At 39.3% G+C, this 17,803-nt stretch overlaps 1 protein-coding gene across 1 annotated transcript in view; it reads left to right on the top strand.

Annotated features, from left to right (window-relative positions):
• The window catches only part of LOC146601435 (transmembrane protein 263-like), a 204,256-nt gene that overhangs the window by 15,757 nt on the left and 170,696 nt on the right, over positions 1-17,803 (top strand). The gene's annotated exons all lie outside the window — the stretch shown is intronic.

Here is a 17,803-nt window from a genome sequence, read left to right as displayed (position 1 = left end):
GACTTCAGAGCTTCTCTCTGCCTCTTTTTCCTGAGGGATACAGACCTCTGTCAAGGTTAACAACTTAGCTAACCCCCAAGCCTACTTTRTATTTTAAGAAAGCTGCACCCACTGAGGTACAAACATTGTTCTGCGTTCTGCTTAACAATATGGCTTCTGATTAAAATTGTCCTGCCTGATCATCCTGTCGGCAGGCCTAGGAATAAAACACCACCTGTGCCGTCTTGTTTGTGATGTTCTGAGCAATCATTAGGGAAGTCTTCCTAAATAGTCATCTACTTTCTCTCCTTACTCCTCTCTGCAGTACCCTGCTATTGAAATTGTCCCCAGCAGAGACTTGTCAAACCCGAGCATGTTAGTGATTTTGTTTCTTTCTGCCATACCTCTTGGAAGCTGATTTTAGCCATCTGAGGAGGAGGTAGTGAGAGGCTGTCAGTCAGCAGGAGGCTCAGCAATGCCAGTTTTTAATTAAAAACCTTATTTGCAGTGACGTGCTCTGGATTTATACAGGGAGCAGTCGTCTTCCCCACTGTGCAAATGTTGCAGACATTGTATATCTGCAATGAAGTAGGTGTTGCTTTCTTCCGAACAGAAGCTGTTAACATTGCAGTGTAACACGTTTYGAGCTTTGTCTCCAATTCAGTGGTTCCAATACAGTTACTCATAATCTCTTTGGATGTTTTAAACAACCCAGAGTGCKGAGATTCTTATTAGCAACTTGCTATTAAAATACCATGTCATGTCACTGGGGAGCATAAGCATGTTTTATATTTTTTTAAGAGAAGAATCTATTGTTGGTATAGCTTTTATACTGATAGCCATTCTTAAAGGAATATGAACCAAAGAGGTAGGGTTCAATGTATTTGCTGCTTCTTCCCTTCTTGTTCAGCATTCTGTTAGAGTTATCTCATTAAGGTCTGATTCCCTGCTCTGTAGTCTCATATACTCTGATTCTTTATTGGCAATTACAGTATATAGAGGTAAATGAAAGGCATAAATACACCTGGAAGATTCAGGAATTTGTGTGTGTGTGTGTGTATATATATGTACACACACACACACACACACAGAGCGCATATAATTTTGATTCTTTTCTTTGTAAATAATAGTGAAGCCAAGTCAGCATGTAATGCCAATGTATTGTTGAGGTAAGCATCCTGGTCACTGGGCTGAGCTGGTGATTATGTGAGCCTAGAAATCAAATCCTGAAGCGTGAAACACGGGAGATCATCTTCTCATCAGTTTACCAAGAATAGACTTAGATTTTGGACTATGGAATTTCTTAATCAGAAGACTTTTTCTTGATGTGACCTGCAACTTTGGCAAACTCAAGAACTCTGCCTATAATGCTGCTGGGTTGAAGGATGATGAAAAATGTCAGTGTTAATATTCTGCTGGTGTGAATTATTGGGAGGTCTGTGAGAAACTCTGTTTGTGGGTGTACCTATTTTGTTAGTGTTAAGGAAAAGAACTGTTAACAGCTAAGATTATCTGATTAAGCAGTGGATACAGTTGGTTTGTTTAAAATCTGAGCTCAGTTCCTATTTTTCTGATTTGCAATATTATCAAGAGTAGCCAAATAGGAGGGCTATTGAGAGCACAGCTGAGATTAGATCCTTCTTGGAAGCAAGAGGGAGAATTATTCTTGATAGAGAGCCTTCAGGATTATACTGAAATTACAGCTGGCTCTGTGTATTAGTGGCACTGAGTCGTGAGAATCTCACTTAGAGGCTGGTCTGTCAACACAGGCCAACTGGAAGTACTATGAAGATTATATAGTTGCAAGAACAATTACAAATTGCCCATGATAGAAATAGATTTCTGAAATCCTTTTAATAGGAAATGCCATTAAGCACAATCTTCTTGCTGCCTATTACTGTGCTTTCCTAGTTAAATCAAATACTTTGAAATAAATAAATCAGATTGTCTTAAGTGTAGTACTCTTGGTTACTGGAGACTATGTTGACTTGCCTTGAGGTAATGAGCACATAAGGGATGGAAAGCTCTCCAGAGTCTCTGTTCTTTTTGCATGATCCGCTATTTCACCAGATTGCATCATAGGGACTTCAGTTTCCAGCTTGTACTGCATATTTACTATCCTCCTGAAAGGAGGAGAAGTAGAAGCATTCATTGGAATTAGAAGCTATATAAACGTTGCAGAAGAAATAAAAGGTTGCCTTTCAGGGATTGTCATGCTCCTGACTAATATTGTAGGATGGTCTTTGCCAAGAAAAAGGAATAATTAAGCAAGTTCATTATGTGTATGACTATGTAGAATAAGCGTACATGAGGGTAGTAAGTGGTATAGTATAGCAAATTTTGCTTTTTGGTGCTGTCTGGCAGTCTGCCAGTATATGAGAGGAGAAAGTTCTGTTTTTTTTTTTTTTTTTTTTTTTTTGTGTGTGCTTTAAAAGGGGAGAGGGGAATTAACTGGGAAATCCCAGAAAGGTAACTGAATTAGAAGTTTGCAGTATTTGTAGGTAAGCTAATCGATTTGTTTTATCTGCTATCAAATTTAACTTTCAATATTAAAATAAGTCAGAGTAAATGAGTAAAAATTACGGTTGATATACTATAAATGATATTAGGTGTCAAATTTTATTTATAATGGAGTTGCTTTATTGTCAATGGCATTGATATGGTCTACTCATTTCTTGAAGCAGAGAGAGGTGCAGATGAGTGCAGAGCAGTGATTGGTCGGTGGAGAACAAGACTGTAGCAGTAATGGAAAAGGTTTGTTGTCCTGGCAGAATTAAATCTTAGGAAAAGTTGAGAGCAAATACTTTCTCCAAATTCTGTTTAAAGGAATTGTTAAGTAGTTCCCCTGTGGACACGTGAGGGCGCTGCATACTTGAGAATATCAGTTGCCTAAAATCTTGGCCAGTCCTGGTTTTGAAAAGCAACTCCATTAAGAATGTTTTAATAGGCTCTGATTGTGTAAAATCTAGATTTCACTTACCTTTTGCACACATCTAGGCGAACAAGAGAAAGTATTTAAAGTGAACTGGAGAAAGTAAACCTATTAACTCTTTTCCCATAAGCTGTTTAGTGGTATGACAAGGTTAACTTTCTGCACTTTTCCTACCCAAGGAAGGCTGTTTATCTGCTAATGATATTTTACCTGTTAGCTTCATGATTCATTTGTCTAATTTATCTTCTCCCTCCCCACCCCTCACTCAGTCTTTCCTTTCTCTTTGATCTTTAACATCCTTTCATGTTTTTTTCTTAAAAAAAAAAAAGGGGGGGGGAGGGGAAGGAGGACGTGGGGGAAGAGTGGTAATTAGCACTGTTCAGCCTAGCTTTCTTTAACGCTTCATGGAGAAGGCTGTGTGTGCAGCTGAATTACCACCATACAGCGGTGAAGGACAATGATCTCTGAATGGGAGGAAGTACGTTTTAAATGTATGGAGCACTTCGCCTTTGCAAGGGGTTTGTCGCTGCTGATCTGTGTTGCAGCATGTCTGAACACTGAACTACTTTGAGTCAAGTAGATACAGTGTGATCTCAAATGTTTGCTGTTATGCAGCTGTAGTGTGTGTGTATTGTAAATATACACACACATATAGAGAGTGTGTGTGTGTAAATGTATACTTACGTATGTTGCTGCTCCATTCATTGATAAAATTCTGTTGCTGATTATTTAATACAGTGCACTGTTGACTGTTACCACTCTGCTTTTCTTTTACCTTTGAATTGTCAGAGGGAGATGATAGTGATGAAATTGGATTAGATCTTCTGTAATGAGATCTGTTCTGAAAAGTCAACATCTTCTCTGCTTAATGACCTAGACCCTGATGTCCTCTATTTGATAACCCTTGTGACCTCGATCTTGCTTTTGCCTCTGCATCCTCCACATAATACATACTATCCCTGTGTATTTGAAGTTTATTTCTGAAGTCTCTGCATACATTCCCTGTCCATTACATMAGTTCTTATCGGAAAAGTAACTTTACTCGGGCAAACTGCTAACTGTTGTGCATTTCTGGAACTCATCCGTGGCAGAGTGGCATGCTGCTGCAGTTCCTTGTGCCATAACATAGCTAATTAGCATTGAGCATGCTAAACCCAGTGTTGGTTGGTATAGTCTGGTTGAAAAGCTGCATCACTGGTTAACAGCAATAGCCACTTGTGGGATATTACAGGGTAGTTGCTGTCTTCCGAGTTCTTTAAGTAGTTTTTATTAGCTACCCTACTATGACCAGTTTGGCAATGAGCATGAGCCTTGTCTGAACCATCTGTACTCTCTCTTCTACAGGCCTGCGTTCTAGCAGAGGTATTCCTTCTTTATTGGAGACTGATTGGCCTTGTGGAGTAAAATTCTGTTAAAAAGCAGTAGGTCTTATCAGGTCTGGCGTATATAACAAATCTTGGGGAATTTGCTTTCCAAATGACTGTAGTGTTCCTAATTCAAATTGTTTTACATTTGCTGTGGGTAAAGAGCACGCATAGTTACTGTAAATCAGATGATTTGCACCAATTTAGAACATAGTATCTTGTCTTATATAATCTGTCTCCATGGAGGCATATAGGCTTTTCTGCTGTTTTATATCTTCTGCAGGATATAAGTAGATTACATGCTTGTGTGGAAAACTTTAGGACTCCTCATCCACAGTTTGAGTATTACTGATCCAAGTTATCTGAGAACTTTATGATTGCTCATTCTGGATTTACTTTGGATGCAAGTGTATTACCTACGTTGTACTACCTGTTTGGATGTAACTCATGCATGAAAAAGGTACAGCTGTGTCTCAGTTCAGAGACTACTGTACATCTGAAGAGGTGAAAGCTCATTTCCCTATTTGAAATTTCTGAGACTAATTAGACTCTTCATATTGAGATGGTATTGCATCATTGCTTTATAAGCATAATTTTGAAGCTGGCAGAAGAGAACATTCTTGTTTAGGCATCTCCTCAGAGATACGAGACATCTAGTTCAAGCCCATGCTGTCTGTAACTCTGGTGAAGGGATACCTTTATAAAAAGACTCAGTTTTAATGAACTGGTGGCATTTTCTCAAGTTAGTTTACTTAAAATATTCTTGAAAGATAACTGTCTCCATTGGCCTAACAGTAAAACTTCATCTACAAACAACCATGTTTTCCATCTTTTTTGTTACAAGTTGTCCTTATGTTTGTCCTCAAACTGACCATGTCTAAATAACTGCAAAGAAAACAGTTGAAAATGCCACAGTTATGGTAACACAGCTWCCAGACAGTGCTGAGCTTTCTACTGTAAATTGTTGCCTTTTCTGCTGTAAAGGAATTTTTAATAAAGTTGCCTGTAGCACTTAGTATACTACACTGCATACATACATATGTAGTTTACCAGRCCAATATCTTCAAGAAGCTCTGAGAATTTGGCAGTGCAAAACTATGCTATCCCAGGTCAAAACACTCTTCAGTGAGGTCCAACAGTCAAATTCTTTTACACAGGAGCTCTTTAAATGATCTGTTTTTTTTGTSTAATAGCCAGCTGGCAACTTCTGTGGCCTGCGTTCATCTGTGCAGTTCGGTAGTCTTATACCTAAAGCAAAAGACTAGGAACTGGGACAGCTATAATCTATTCCTAGTTCTGCTGTTGATTTATTGTGTTGTACAAGTCAAGTAATTTTGCATTCTTTAACTGTAGTTTTCTTTGCCTCTGAAACAGAAATGACTGTTTATAAGTGAGGAATTTTTTTTGAGTGGTTTGTAAGCTTTTAGAGATAGCAGATAACTTGGAAAATTAAAACAGTAAATGTGGTAGTAATCTATATGTAACATAAAACTTTGCCTGATACGTAACTTGTCTGACTTTTTTGATAAAAAGGTGATTGGACTTGTCAGAGAACTTAAAATAGAAAGAAGCAAGGAGATGAGTTAGCAATGAGGCTGTCTCTTTGGAGCTGGGACTTTATGTACCTGGTGCGTCCTCTCATCCGTAAAAGCATTTCCTGATCTACTGCTCCAAATGGCCTGAAGCTGAAAAGGAACATTTCAGTATCATCTGTCTCTTCTTAAGGTGCAGATTCTGTGCGGCCACGCTCTTTTGTTGGCTGAAACAGTTCTCTCTGTAAAAAGAGAAATGACCTGGAATGTCAGCTCCATCTTCCATGCAAAGTCTGCCTTAGTATTTCTGCTAGAGTTGCAAACACTTTCACATCAATCCAACTCTTAATACTATGTTTCTGTTCCTTTTCATTTGTTACTATTGTTATTTTAGTGGAAGCTGAGATTCTCCTTTAAGTTCTCCAGTGTTTATCTTGGCCTCCTCATGTTTTATTTAATTTTGTTCCCTTGGGGAAATTGCCAGTCTGGAGTCAGAAAGATACCTGACTGCTTTCTGTGTGTACCCCTCCTTTTTAATCCTCCCTCTCCCAGCCTCTGTATTACTGCTGCAGTATACCTGCTGCTTRCATTGTGCATCTTCCATTCAGCAGCTATATTACATGGTCTCCTAGAAACAGCATGAAAGCTATTTAAATTGTTTTTATTCCACTTCTCCCTCTGCCCCATTCTTTCCTCTTCACTATCCTATGATATAATGAGATGTTACTTTGACAGCTCAGCATCCCTTTTCTCTAGCCTACCCCATGCCTGGCAAATCATTCTGTTACTGAATGTTGTATGTGTGCACAGCATATGCTGCTAATGGCAGCATAAATAGCCTGCAAGTGCCTGGTGTATTCCAGAAGAAAGGTTCTTGTAACTTAAGTGTGGGAAACCTCTTATCAGTGGATCTTGTTAGTACAGTAATGGTGTGAAGTGAGTCAACAACCATCTGGTTCTCCTTGAGGGTGTTTGCACATAGGATAGAGGCAGCAACAGTTTTGCTATTTGCCTTTGTACAGTTACTGTAAGTAATATGCACCATCCAAATGTAAAGATGCTTCAAGGTGAAGGGCCAGCGGGAAGCTCTGTCGAAGATACATCTTTACCAATCACTAATGAAAGTGTTTTATTCTGGCAGTAGAGTTGTGGACTGCAGGACCATGAGAATTGTTTCATGGGTGAAAGCAGCATATCTTTTTACTCAACTGAAGTGGCAGATGTTTGTTGCCATTTGTACACTAATTAGAAACAAACTTGTGAATGGAAGAGTGTATTCTTGCAATGTATTTTTCATTTTGAGGAGCGAAACTATTAATATAGAAATGCAACCAACTGCTTTTAAATAAGTCTTTGGGCTTGTAGTTATCAGTCCAGTTCCAAAGCTGAAAAATAAAATATTTGTTTCTAATGGACAGAAATGGGAGTATGAGGGGCAAGCAAATGTCACTTTAGCACATTCAGGCTACAGTGTGAAGTGCTAAATAAGAATGAGCAATGCAGTAAATCTAGGTCAGGACTGAAATGGAATCTGTATCAGAGTGTTAACAATGATGATGTTTCAAACTACTAAACTATCAAAATAGTGTAGCAGGCAATTAAATCTTAAGCTGTTAATGCTGCTCAGAATTGAGTGAAGTGCCCAGTTAACATTTCATAAATATCTGTAGTCTCAACCTAGCTGCCTGTCTTGATTTCAGCTGTTAATGAACGATTWGAGTAACTAGTAAAATCAACTTGGCTTGTTTTTCAAGGAAGACCATCATCAGCGCAGGTTTCTTTACAGCTTGCTTCCTTTTACAACTTAAACCTGACTGTTGCATCACTTGTTGTAGTTCTTTTTTCTCACATCCTACAGCTGTACACCTAAAACAGATGAACCAGCCTTTCTAATGCCTGTAGAATTCTGCCCTGTCTGACATAGCTGATGGCTTAGGATTTTCTTTCAGAGAATTTCTTATGAAATTTGTATTTACATAGAACAGATTGAGAGGCATCTCTTGCAAAGCTAAAATGTAGTTCATGYTTCTGCTCTTCCCTGGGAAGTGTATGTGTTGGTTGTAGAACCTGGTGTTAAGTGGTTATTAAGTGCAGATACCGGCAAAAATCCCCTGATAGGGGACTATTTATGCTAGCACAGCCACTGACTGAATTATTCTACCTCTTCCACTTTTGGTTGTTTTTTTTATGCTTAGAAGCCAATCTGCTCTTTTCTGTGTAGTTTTTTTGTTGTATATGGGAGTCAATTTCCACTTATTTTTGCTTTCATCAGCTTTTGTAGATCTAAGAGCAGTTGGTCTGTAAGAGTAGATCTATGRGTTAGTTGGTCTGTAGCCTTGAGCACAGTTGCTGTTGAATCTTGACCATTTAAGTAAACTGAGACAAGGCTTTGGACTACTGTAGGAGATGCAAAGCTAGTTGCTTGCCTTTTAAAGTCTGCTAATATAATAGCACAATTGCATCAGTTTTGTCTGGACTGGTAATTTTGGTTCACAAAAACAATCTTACTCGGAAGAGTGGATTAATTTACAAAGGCATTTATCACAAACACAGAATGGTTGAGCTTGGAAGGGACCTCTGGAGATCATCTAATCCAGTCCCCCTGCTCAACCAGGATCACCTGGAGTGTGTGGCCTAGGATTGTGTCCAGAGAGCTTTTGAATATCTCCAAGGAAAGAGACTCCACAACCTCTCTGGGCAACTTGTTCCAGAGCTCTGTTGCTCTCATGGTAAAGAAATTCCTCCTCATTCAGATGGAGCTTCCTGTGTTTCAGTTTGTACACGTTGCCTCTTGTCCTGTTGCTGGGCWCCACTGAGAAGAGTCTGGTCCCATTCTCTTGACACCCTCCCTTAAGATATTTAAACACATTGATAATCCCACTTCAGTCTTCTCTTCTCCAGGCTGAACAGTCTCACTCTATCAGCCTTTCCTTATAGGAGAGATGCTCCGGTCCATAATTTTTTTTAGCCCTCTGCTGAACTGTGTCCMGTAGCTCCATGTCTCTCTTGTACTGGGGAGTCTAGAAATGGACACAGTACTCTAGATGTGGCTTCACTAGGGCAGGATAGAGGGGCAGGATCACCTTCCTTGATCTACTGGCAACACTCTTCCTAATGCACCCAAGGGATACTATTGGCCTTCTTGGCCACAGGGGCATACTGCTGGCTCACGGTTAACTTGTTCACCAGGACTCCCACTTCCCTCTCCACAGAGCTGCTTTCCAGCAGGCCAACCCCCAGCCTGTAGTGGTGCATGGTGTCATTCCTGCAAGGTACAGGATCCTGCGCTTGCCTTTGTCGAACTTCATGATATTCCTCTCCACACAACTCTCCAGCCTGTTGAGGTCTCCCTGAAGGGCAGCTCAGCCTTCTGTTACAGATCTGGCATCTGCAGCTTTACAGTTCAGCAGTCTATTTGCAACTGTTCATTTTTAAACGTTTTCTTCAATTGTTCTCTAAGGACAAAATACTCCTGACAAAATTTAGGGACAGCAAATTACGGTTGTGTTGCTCAAGCAGGATTCTGGGTGATAATTTTTTTGGTGTAAGCTCATTTATTATTTTATTTTTTTTTAAGCAGGTATTGGTACCTTCTGGCAATGTGTTCACTGAGATCCTGAATGAGAAGAAACTATCCAGCAGTGGGGATTTTCCACTCTTCTACTTGAAAACTTTGATCGCTATGGTGTTACTGCAGATGGTCCGGTAGAGGGCTGCCAAGAGCTAAAATAGACGCTAATCAGAATACTGAAGATTTGCTTAAACCTGTGATGGCAGATGTGATTAAAATAATAGAATGGACTTTTTTAATATATATCATGAGGCTTACATTTGCCACTTCCATGAGTCTAAATACCAAGACATTAGGAATGTGTCTGAATTTTCTTGAATTAATTAATTCATTTCAAAAATAAAACGTTTCCCTTCTAGTTCCCTTCTTTTTCTTGTTGCAAGACTCCCAGATTTCTCTCTGTCTCCCCTCACTTCCTGCCAGTACCCCTATCTCTGTGGATCTTGGTGTGCAAGCCATTCCTGATTTCCTAGTCAGCATTAGGGTGTCTTTTAAGAGGTGTGTCTAGACAGAGAATTAGGTTTAAGGGTAATAAATATTTGAGGAAGTGAAAACTGTAGCATGCACACTAGTCATGGAAATCTTTAGCTTTATTTCAGACCATCTCTGAAGCTAAAGTCTACTTCAGTGTAACAAGCCTACTGCTGTTTCAGTGGACACTTTCAATTCAATTTTTTTTTCCAAATTGTCCACTGATGCATTCCTAAAGCATAGTGGCCCTTGATTGATTCCTGACTGTGAGAATCTGTTGGACTGCAAGAATTTTGGGGAAGGGGGAAGCGGTCCTTACATAAGCTGTTGTCTTGAATACAAACATCTGCTCTCTTTTTTCTTTGAGGCAGATGCAGTAAAAGATTTCTCCAAATGTATCTGCTAATTACCAAGTTAAGATCTTAGTCCTTTTGTTTGGTGTGATCTTTTCTAGAGGAACAAATTGTATCCTTGTATGTCATGGAGTGTGTCTGGAATAAAGGGAAAACGGCAGAAACAAGTGAACTGTTGTTCTTATACTCTGAAAATACTTTTTAGGCAGAACATTCTTCCACCTGACTACTTCTTGCAGCACAAATATTCAGAACATCAGGTGGAGTTARGGAAGGTTCTGTCCGAGTCTGATAACCTCTCTGAAGAACCTTGTTGGAGTCCATTAGTAGTCACAGGTTTAGTGTGAGATCGTGAGAAAGCTTTTAGTTCAGAGAAGCATGCTTCTCTGCGCTAAAACCTGTGCTGTAACCTGCGCCGTACTGGAAACCAGATCGTTAACAAGTTAACAGAAAAACAATCTCCAACCCTGCTTGGAACACACAGAATGTATTTTGGGCAGTTACAACTGACAAATAGGGGTAGGATAGACTTTGAATTGCACAGCAACTTTTTAACTGCAGTTTTAGCTTCTATTTCTAGAAATTGTGATAATATTTTTTTTCCTTGCAGGCTTTCAGCCTTTCAGATACATATACAAATCTCTTGTTGGACAATTGGGAGTTTCACAATCCTTAAAAAAAAAAAAAAAAAAAAAAAAAAACCCTCCAACCCTATATATTTCTCTATATCCAGTGCTAAGTTTGGAATAGGCACTATCTGGACTTAAATCTGGCAAGATACTGCAGTTTATCAGAGAAAACAGTATGATGTCGAAAAGTAAAGCACTAAATGCTTGCAAAGCTGAGTGAATTTACAGAAGAGAGGGAAGAAATACAGGAAGAGAAGAAAGGGGTGAACTGACTCTAGTCAAGATTTCAACAAGGGTGTAATAACCTTGAGAGGTTGGTCCCCAGCAGACTAATTAGAGACTTCCTGACCTTATTTAACTCTAATTTATTCATCATGGGAATGGATTTTTTAGGTTTTCTATTCTGAGACCGATGAGCAGGAGTAATTTCTCAATACAGATGAGTAAGCTATGGTAGACTCCATTTGCCACATTGACAGGAGCAGAGGGCCATCAACCACAGTTAGCTGAAGAAATATTTTCCTTTTATGTCTTGCACTTCAATGTGCACGTGGTGTATGTGTAATAGTAGGGCAGGGAGGAAGGTCACCAAGTTGTAGGAAACTGAGCCATGAATTCTCTGTATTGTATGGTATTTTTTCAGATCACAAGGAAGAGGGTTAACTATAGTTCCCCCCCCCCCCAACAGTGAAGAAATATCTCCCCTCATTCCCCCTCGCAATGTGCTGTTTCTGTACATACAAGTCTTTGCACTTTACAGATGTTCTGCTTGCAGATACCTTGCTTCTGTATGTAGCTTCTTTGGTTTTCATCGTTCTCATACACTAAATTTGTTTTGTATGGCTGTGTTATCACATTGATGTCCTTAAAAGATATAATGGCAAATCCTTTAGAAGGGTCAATCTTTCCCTCCACAAGTAAGGGTAGTTACATTCAACTTGCTTTTCAAGGGTGCTGGGGCAGATAGATCAGTTTTCAAAACTATTACTTCCTCCTGGATGGCTTTGTGGCAAGAATGGAAAATATGGGAAGGAATTATACATTGAATATGTTAATGATGATGGAGCATCCCTAAATAAAGAAGGAGAGGAGTAAGACAAGCATGAAGACATTGGCTTCAGTGGAGTAATGTATTTTCAGTGCTAACTTTAGCCTGTATGTTTGAGCTGCAGTTGCAGCACACAAATACTTTCGAAAGCTTTTATACAAGCCATTTCTGCCAATGCAATCTTGCAGTTCAAGTTTTTCTTTCTGTTAATAGGTACAGTCCACAAAAACAGGTAACTGGTATTAGATGCTTGAGGGCTCTTTAGAGGATCCTTCTGAAATTCAGTAGTAATTAATTCCCAGTGAAGGGAAAGGATCTCTAAAGCTTGTAGTATTCTAYTGGGTCAATGGTCTTGTGGGATTTTCAGAGGACTAGTAGCTCAATTGAGGTASAATCTGCCTCTCTCTACTGATTTTCACTCCATCAGCTCCACAGCATCACAGAATGGTCCCTTTCAACCTCAGCATCTGGAGATCATCTAGTCTGACTCCCGTGCTCAAGAAGGATCACCTAGAGCATTTTGCCCAGCTTCATTCATTAAAAGCTTGAAGACCACAGTTGTCTGTYGATCTGAAACTACTGGAGAGTTTAATTGACATTAGCTATATGAGCACTGCAGACTAAACTAGAGATAAATTTGTGTATTCTATAGAACATTTACTTWGTGGAATTGAAGAGGACGGTTGTGATCCTGAGGGGATGCCATGGGGTAGAAGACTTCAACAGGTACAGGATTTTTGCATAGGAGGCTTTTGTAGCTATGCAGGGAGCTGTCACTGCAGAAATGTATCAGAGTTCTGTTCTAGCTCTTCTTGAGCATGGAATTTGCTTGATATCTCAGTTTCTTCACTGAGTCTTTGAAATGGGCATGGTGCTGTCTTGTAAACTTGCTACTAAAACCTATGCTTTCCACYGAAGTTTTCTTGCTTTTTCTGGAAGATTGGCAAAGTAGAGGGGTTTTGTTGTTGCTGTTTTAACAAATTGAAATGAGTAAATTATATGTTGATATTTTCCCTTTCCCTTTTTCCGAGATKGCAAATGGTGACTGCATAGTATAATTGCTTTGAGATGTGCTTTAATCGTAAAGTGCTTTACGGGACTTTTGATGAAAGAGTACAGTGAAATACGTAAACTCTACTGTATTTGCTTGGCTGTAGAATCTCTCCTTTCTCACCAGATTGTGGTGATTGCACCAGATTTGCTGGTTGCAAAGGAGACCTTGATGATAGCTGAATTTAAGTCAGTATGGGGGAACTAATCAAGCCCTCTGATGTCTTGAAGCAAACCTGTGTGTTGTCTGCTTTCATCTTCAGGAGTTTTATCTCTAATGACAGATACTTTAAATGCAACTGGTAATCTGTTTGAAAAAGACTCATCTTATTGCTGCATTTATCTCACCAAATCAAAACTGTCTTTTGTGGTAATTTCACAGGACTCCCTAAGTCTCAAACACTTCTCCTGGAACTGCTGGCTCCTCCCTGTCAATTTATGCTCTGCAGCTATTAAAGAGAGAAAACTTTGGCACACTGCAAACTCAGTGTGGGAATGACATCAGATATACTGGACTTCATTTCAAATTAAATTGAGCTTCTGCGTTACTTACGATTTTCTGCGTTTCTATTTAATTATAGGAGAGCTTCCATTTATTTGTATAAATATACCATTACAGATTATGAAAACTATGCCACAGAATTTTGCACCTGCCTGTTCGATGATAAACAGCGTCTTGATATTTGACWGCTACGTGGTAGAATCTTTGGTAGTTGCAGGAGTGAAATGAGGGTGCTTGGCAGGGTTTGCTGATTTAACTTCTTACCACTCGCTGCTGCTAGAATTCTATTTTTTTCCCTCCCTTTGTTTTTAATGATTCTTCCCTTCTTTCACTTTCAAAAGATAATCTACCACTGCTTTTTTGCTTTCGTGACTGTTTTTTGCTGACCTTTGACAACCTCTGTTAATGTTACCCTAGGCTGCAGAATCTGTGTACTTTTTAATGAGTAAGGAAGCTAGAGCTAGTAGATATTCCAGTATTACTGAGGCTTTTTTAATTCTGTAAAAGACAAAAAGAATGACTCCAAAGGGATAAAAGGGTAGATATTACAGAAGGTTCTGTTACTGAAAGGCAATTGCCTTTTTAATAGATTCCCAATGATCTTGTTTTTTTGTTTTTTGTTTCCCCCTCCCCCTAAAGTGATGACTGATATACTTCAGGCAGTAGAATTGGCTGCATCTTCACGAGCTTTGTCTCTATGTAGACTAGAACTGATGATATGGTTTGTGTTGATAATTTGTGCCCATGCACACCCCCCCCAATCTTCTTGCTTCTCTCTATGGGGAACTCATAATGTTGYTGGAAGATGTAGTGCAAGACACTAAAGTGGCTCTATTTTTTTAATGTTTAATACATTTGGGTATTTAATTTCAAGCTTGACATTAAATTTAATAAGCTCAATTCTTTAAAAGAATGCCCTTAATGAAACAGTTCCACGCTGCTATTCAAACGCAGCTTTCCAGACCTTCTGAAATGTTGCTATGCTACTACTCAGCTTGTGCATTAAAACCGTAATGGCTTGTGTGCTGGTGTCCAACGCACTGTGATGTTCCCAGTGCTTCAGATTCAATTCTGTTTCAAGAGTGAAAAATTATTTGTAAACAAATGAATGGTTCTGATATCAATGAGGCATCAGATGCTGTAGTATTTCCAGCTGATGGTGGATAAGAAGTGCGTTGTTAATGGAATACTGATGCCTCTTCCACGCTTTTGCTTCTTGGAGGTCCTAAATGATTTTTGGATATTCCCTTGGGAATTTTAATCCTCATTTAGCAGAATGTTATTTCTTTGGGTTTGTCTCTTTTCACTAACCTCACAGTATTTATTTGGTATTGCTGCATCAGAGATCAGGGCATCTGGAGCGTAAATCGGTTCTTTCATGCCTGTAAGTAATAACCTGTTTTTCATTAAAAGGAAAAGAAAAATCTTTTCTGCCCTCCACCTCCACCCCTCCCACCCTGAAAAAAGAAAGGCTAAGCACAGCCGTAAAAGCCTAGGTGCTCAAGGGGGATTCAGCTCCCAAAGACAGCTAAAAATTTTTTAGTTTTAGAGTGAACGTGTTTAATCTGCTTTCTTCTGTAGCCCAGGTTTTTGTGGGGCCATTTCTGTCATGGTGGCTGAAAATCCTAGTCTTGTAAATGCAGCTCCTCTATGTAGTATTAGCATCTGGCATACCTGCCAAGTTTCAGGAATTGCAAAATACGTTTCATTGTGCAACACCTATGAATTTAACAGGATGGCTGGAAATCAAAGTCGGTGAAATGAGGGCTCCCCTTTTGCAGTTCTCCAGTCAGGATTTTCAAGTGAGGGGTAATGGGCTGGGTCAAAGATGCGATTTTGGGGATGTATGTGTTTATATCACCAAAAAGAAAGATTAATTTTCACTTCTGCGAGCAAATGCAGTGTAGAATTTATCTTGCAATTACATTTGCGTGTGAAAAAGTGCACTTACTCTTCACCTAAATATGTACTTAATATTCTAATGTGATCTAAATTAGGGAGGAAAGCAGACCTACTTTCTAGAACAAATATGTCTGCGCAGACATATTGGGACAAGTATCTTTGGGCAGTATAGTTTTAGACAGTATGTTCCTCCCTCTTTGGATTTATATGAGTGAGATCCAGTTTTTGTTGGAACGTGAGAATCTTAACTCCGAAAGAGAAATAATATATAAAAGTCTATTAAACAATTGAAAAAAGATCAAGCTGCGAGGATTAAAAAGGAGCATGTTTAGATAGGTTGTGACCTAAAGGGCCATATTTCTAACATGGGCAGCTTCTAGCATAGGCAGCCTGCCCAGTCCTAGAGATTGCAGCAYGACAGTTTATCACTTAAAAGCAAACTACGATTTGCTCGACCTTCTAGTAACCACTGTGAAGAGCAAGTATGTCACGAGCTTATTGGAAAAGTTCCAGTATTGGAAAAATCAATATTGAACCACAAAGGATAGATTTAGGTAAGGAAATATGAGCATTTCTTGTAATATATGTGAGCATGTCATCTGCAACAGATTTTTAACTTCCATTGAGTACTTCTCTCGCACTTTTAATCTAACAGAACTATTTTGATACAAATGTTTCATTTTTGTATCATAGATCAAGAGGGAGAAAGTTATGGAAAAGTTTTCTTGTACATATTATCTTTATTACTGTACTATTTAGGATTTCTGGTTCTCTTCAAGAACTCTTGACATATCAGTGAAATGATTTTCTTCTTGCTTTTGGGAGGCTACATGGATTATTATGCTTTGGAAACAGAGAGTGTCTTATTTCAAACCAGTCTGCTTCTCCTACCGAACCTGTGAAGCTGTCCTGAGAGGAGTTTACAACTGTTGTTGGCAAAAGAATGTCTGCTTGAGCACTGGTGGTGGTGGTGGCTTTTTTCCTCCTGTGGAGCGCAAGAGATATGAGTTCTGTGGTTGTCATGTACATATAATTAAAAAGATAGTGAATTGGAAGCCTTTTATTAGTAAGATGCATGACTGTGACATCTGACCTGAATTTGATCCCTTGGATTTGATCCACATCTTACTGTTCTGTGGATGCTGTTTCAGTGTCTACAACTTTTGATTTAGATAGGATAACCTAGTGCATAAACCAAACAAACAAATAATTGTGTTGCTACTGATGTTACATTTTAATTGGACTATTGTATAGCTTAGAGAATGGGCCACAAGGGAACTGCCAATTACTCTGTGTATCTGTCTAAAAGCCTTTTCATTATAGAATACTGATTAAGATTATATAGCTCCATATTGTTTCATGTTATTGATTTCCACCAACTCCAAGTCGATGGTCTCATTAATTGTCAATTACCTTTTTTTCCCCATGTTTCACAAAATTGACATGAACCAGCTGAGGTGTTAAGTTTAATTTCGAGTAGGTATTGGTGTGCCTGTTTAATCTTTAACAAGACCTGTTAGGCTCCCTACTTTTAATTTTACACAGGCCATGTAGGCATCTCCACAGGGAGGCTATGACCCATTCAGTGTAAGAAGAGCAAAGTAGGTCTGTACAGAAATAATATGGAATATCTGTGGTAGGGCTTTTTGTCCATCTGCCCTGGCAGGAGGAAATTGATATTTTACCATCAGAAATGCTCCAGTAAAGTTTGGAGCTGTTGACTTGTGCCAACTTGCTTGACTTGATGCTTTCATTTGCTTTGCTGTATGCATCTTGCTGGAGTTGCAGCATACAAAATGTGAAAACCATCTGCAAGTCAGAGGTGGGGAACTGTTGGAACATAAAGCATGGAAATAATTCCCTTGCGTGGAAAGAGGCAAGAACCTCATGTATCAAAGGGGAAGCTAGACAACTACATTTGTTTAGGATGTTACCTTCCAGTAATACTGGTAACTTGTTCACCTGTCTTACATTTAGCTATTGGTCTCCAATCAATGCTACGTTACATTTACCTTCTGGACAGCTTTTCCTGTTTCTGCTGGCTGCTACTAAGCTAATCCTCCCGAGTCCCATGCCCCACTAAACATGGCAATGTTTTTGCTTAATTTCAGCCATCTTGGAAATGGCCAGACAGAGAAAGATGTCAACATGCTGATAGTGTCCCAAGTCCCAGTCTCTTCAGGAACTCTCCTAACAGTCTGCAACCACAATGAGCAAAGAAGTCCTTGTATTCTTTCAGAAGTGCTTTAGGACAGGGAAGCAATTGCCACAGCAACCTTGTGCAGCTCTGCTAAGCTAAGTCAGTAAGATTTCATCGGTGGCATCACAGGTTTCTCATTTTTCATACTGTTTGTCCAACTAAAGAGCAAAAAGGACCAACGCTGTGATTCTTGGTTTAGTTAGTATTTCTTGGGTCTCGTCCAGTGGCTCAGTGCCATGAAGTCAGGTATAGACGAAGTTACAGCACTGT

This window comes from Rhea americana, unplaced genomic scaffold (genome assembly GCF_003343005.1).
Source record: "Rhea americana isolate MKP2758 unplaced genomic scaffold, rheAme1 scaffold_102, whole genome shotgun sequence".
Classification (NCBI taxonomy): domain Eukaryota; kingdom Metazoa; phylum Chordata; class Aves; order Rheiformes; family Rheidae; genus Rhea; species Rhea americana.
The sequence above is the reverse complement of the archived record's forward strand: the minus strand, read 5'-3'. Positions and strand labels throughout refer to the sequence as shown.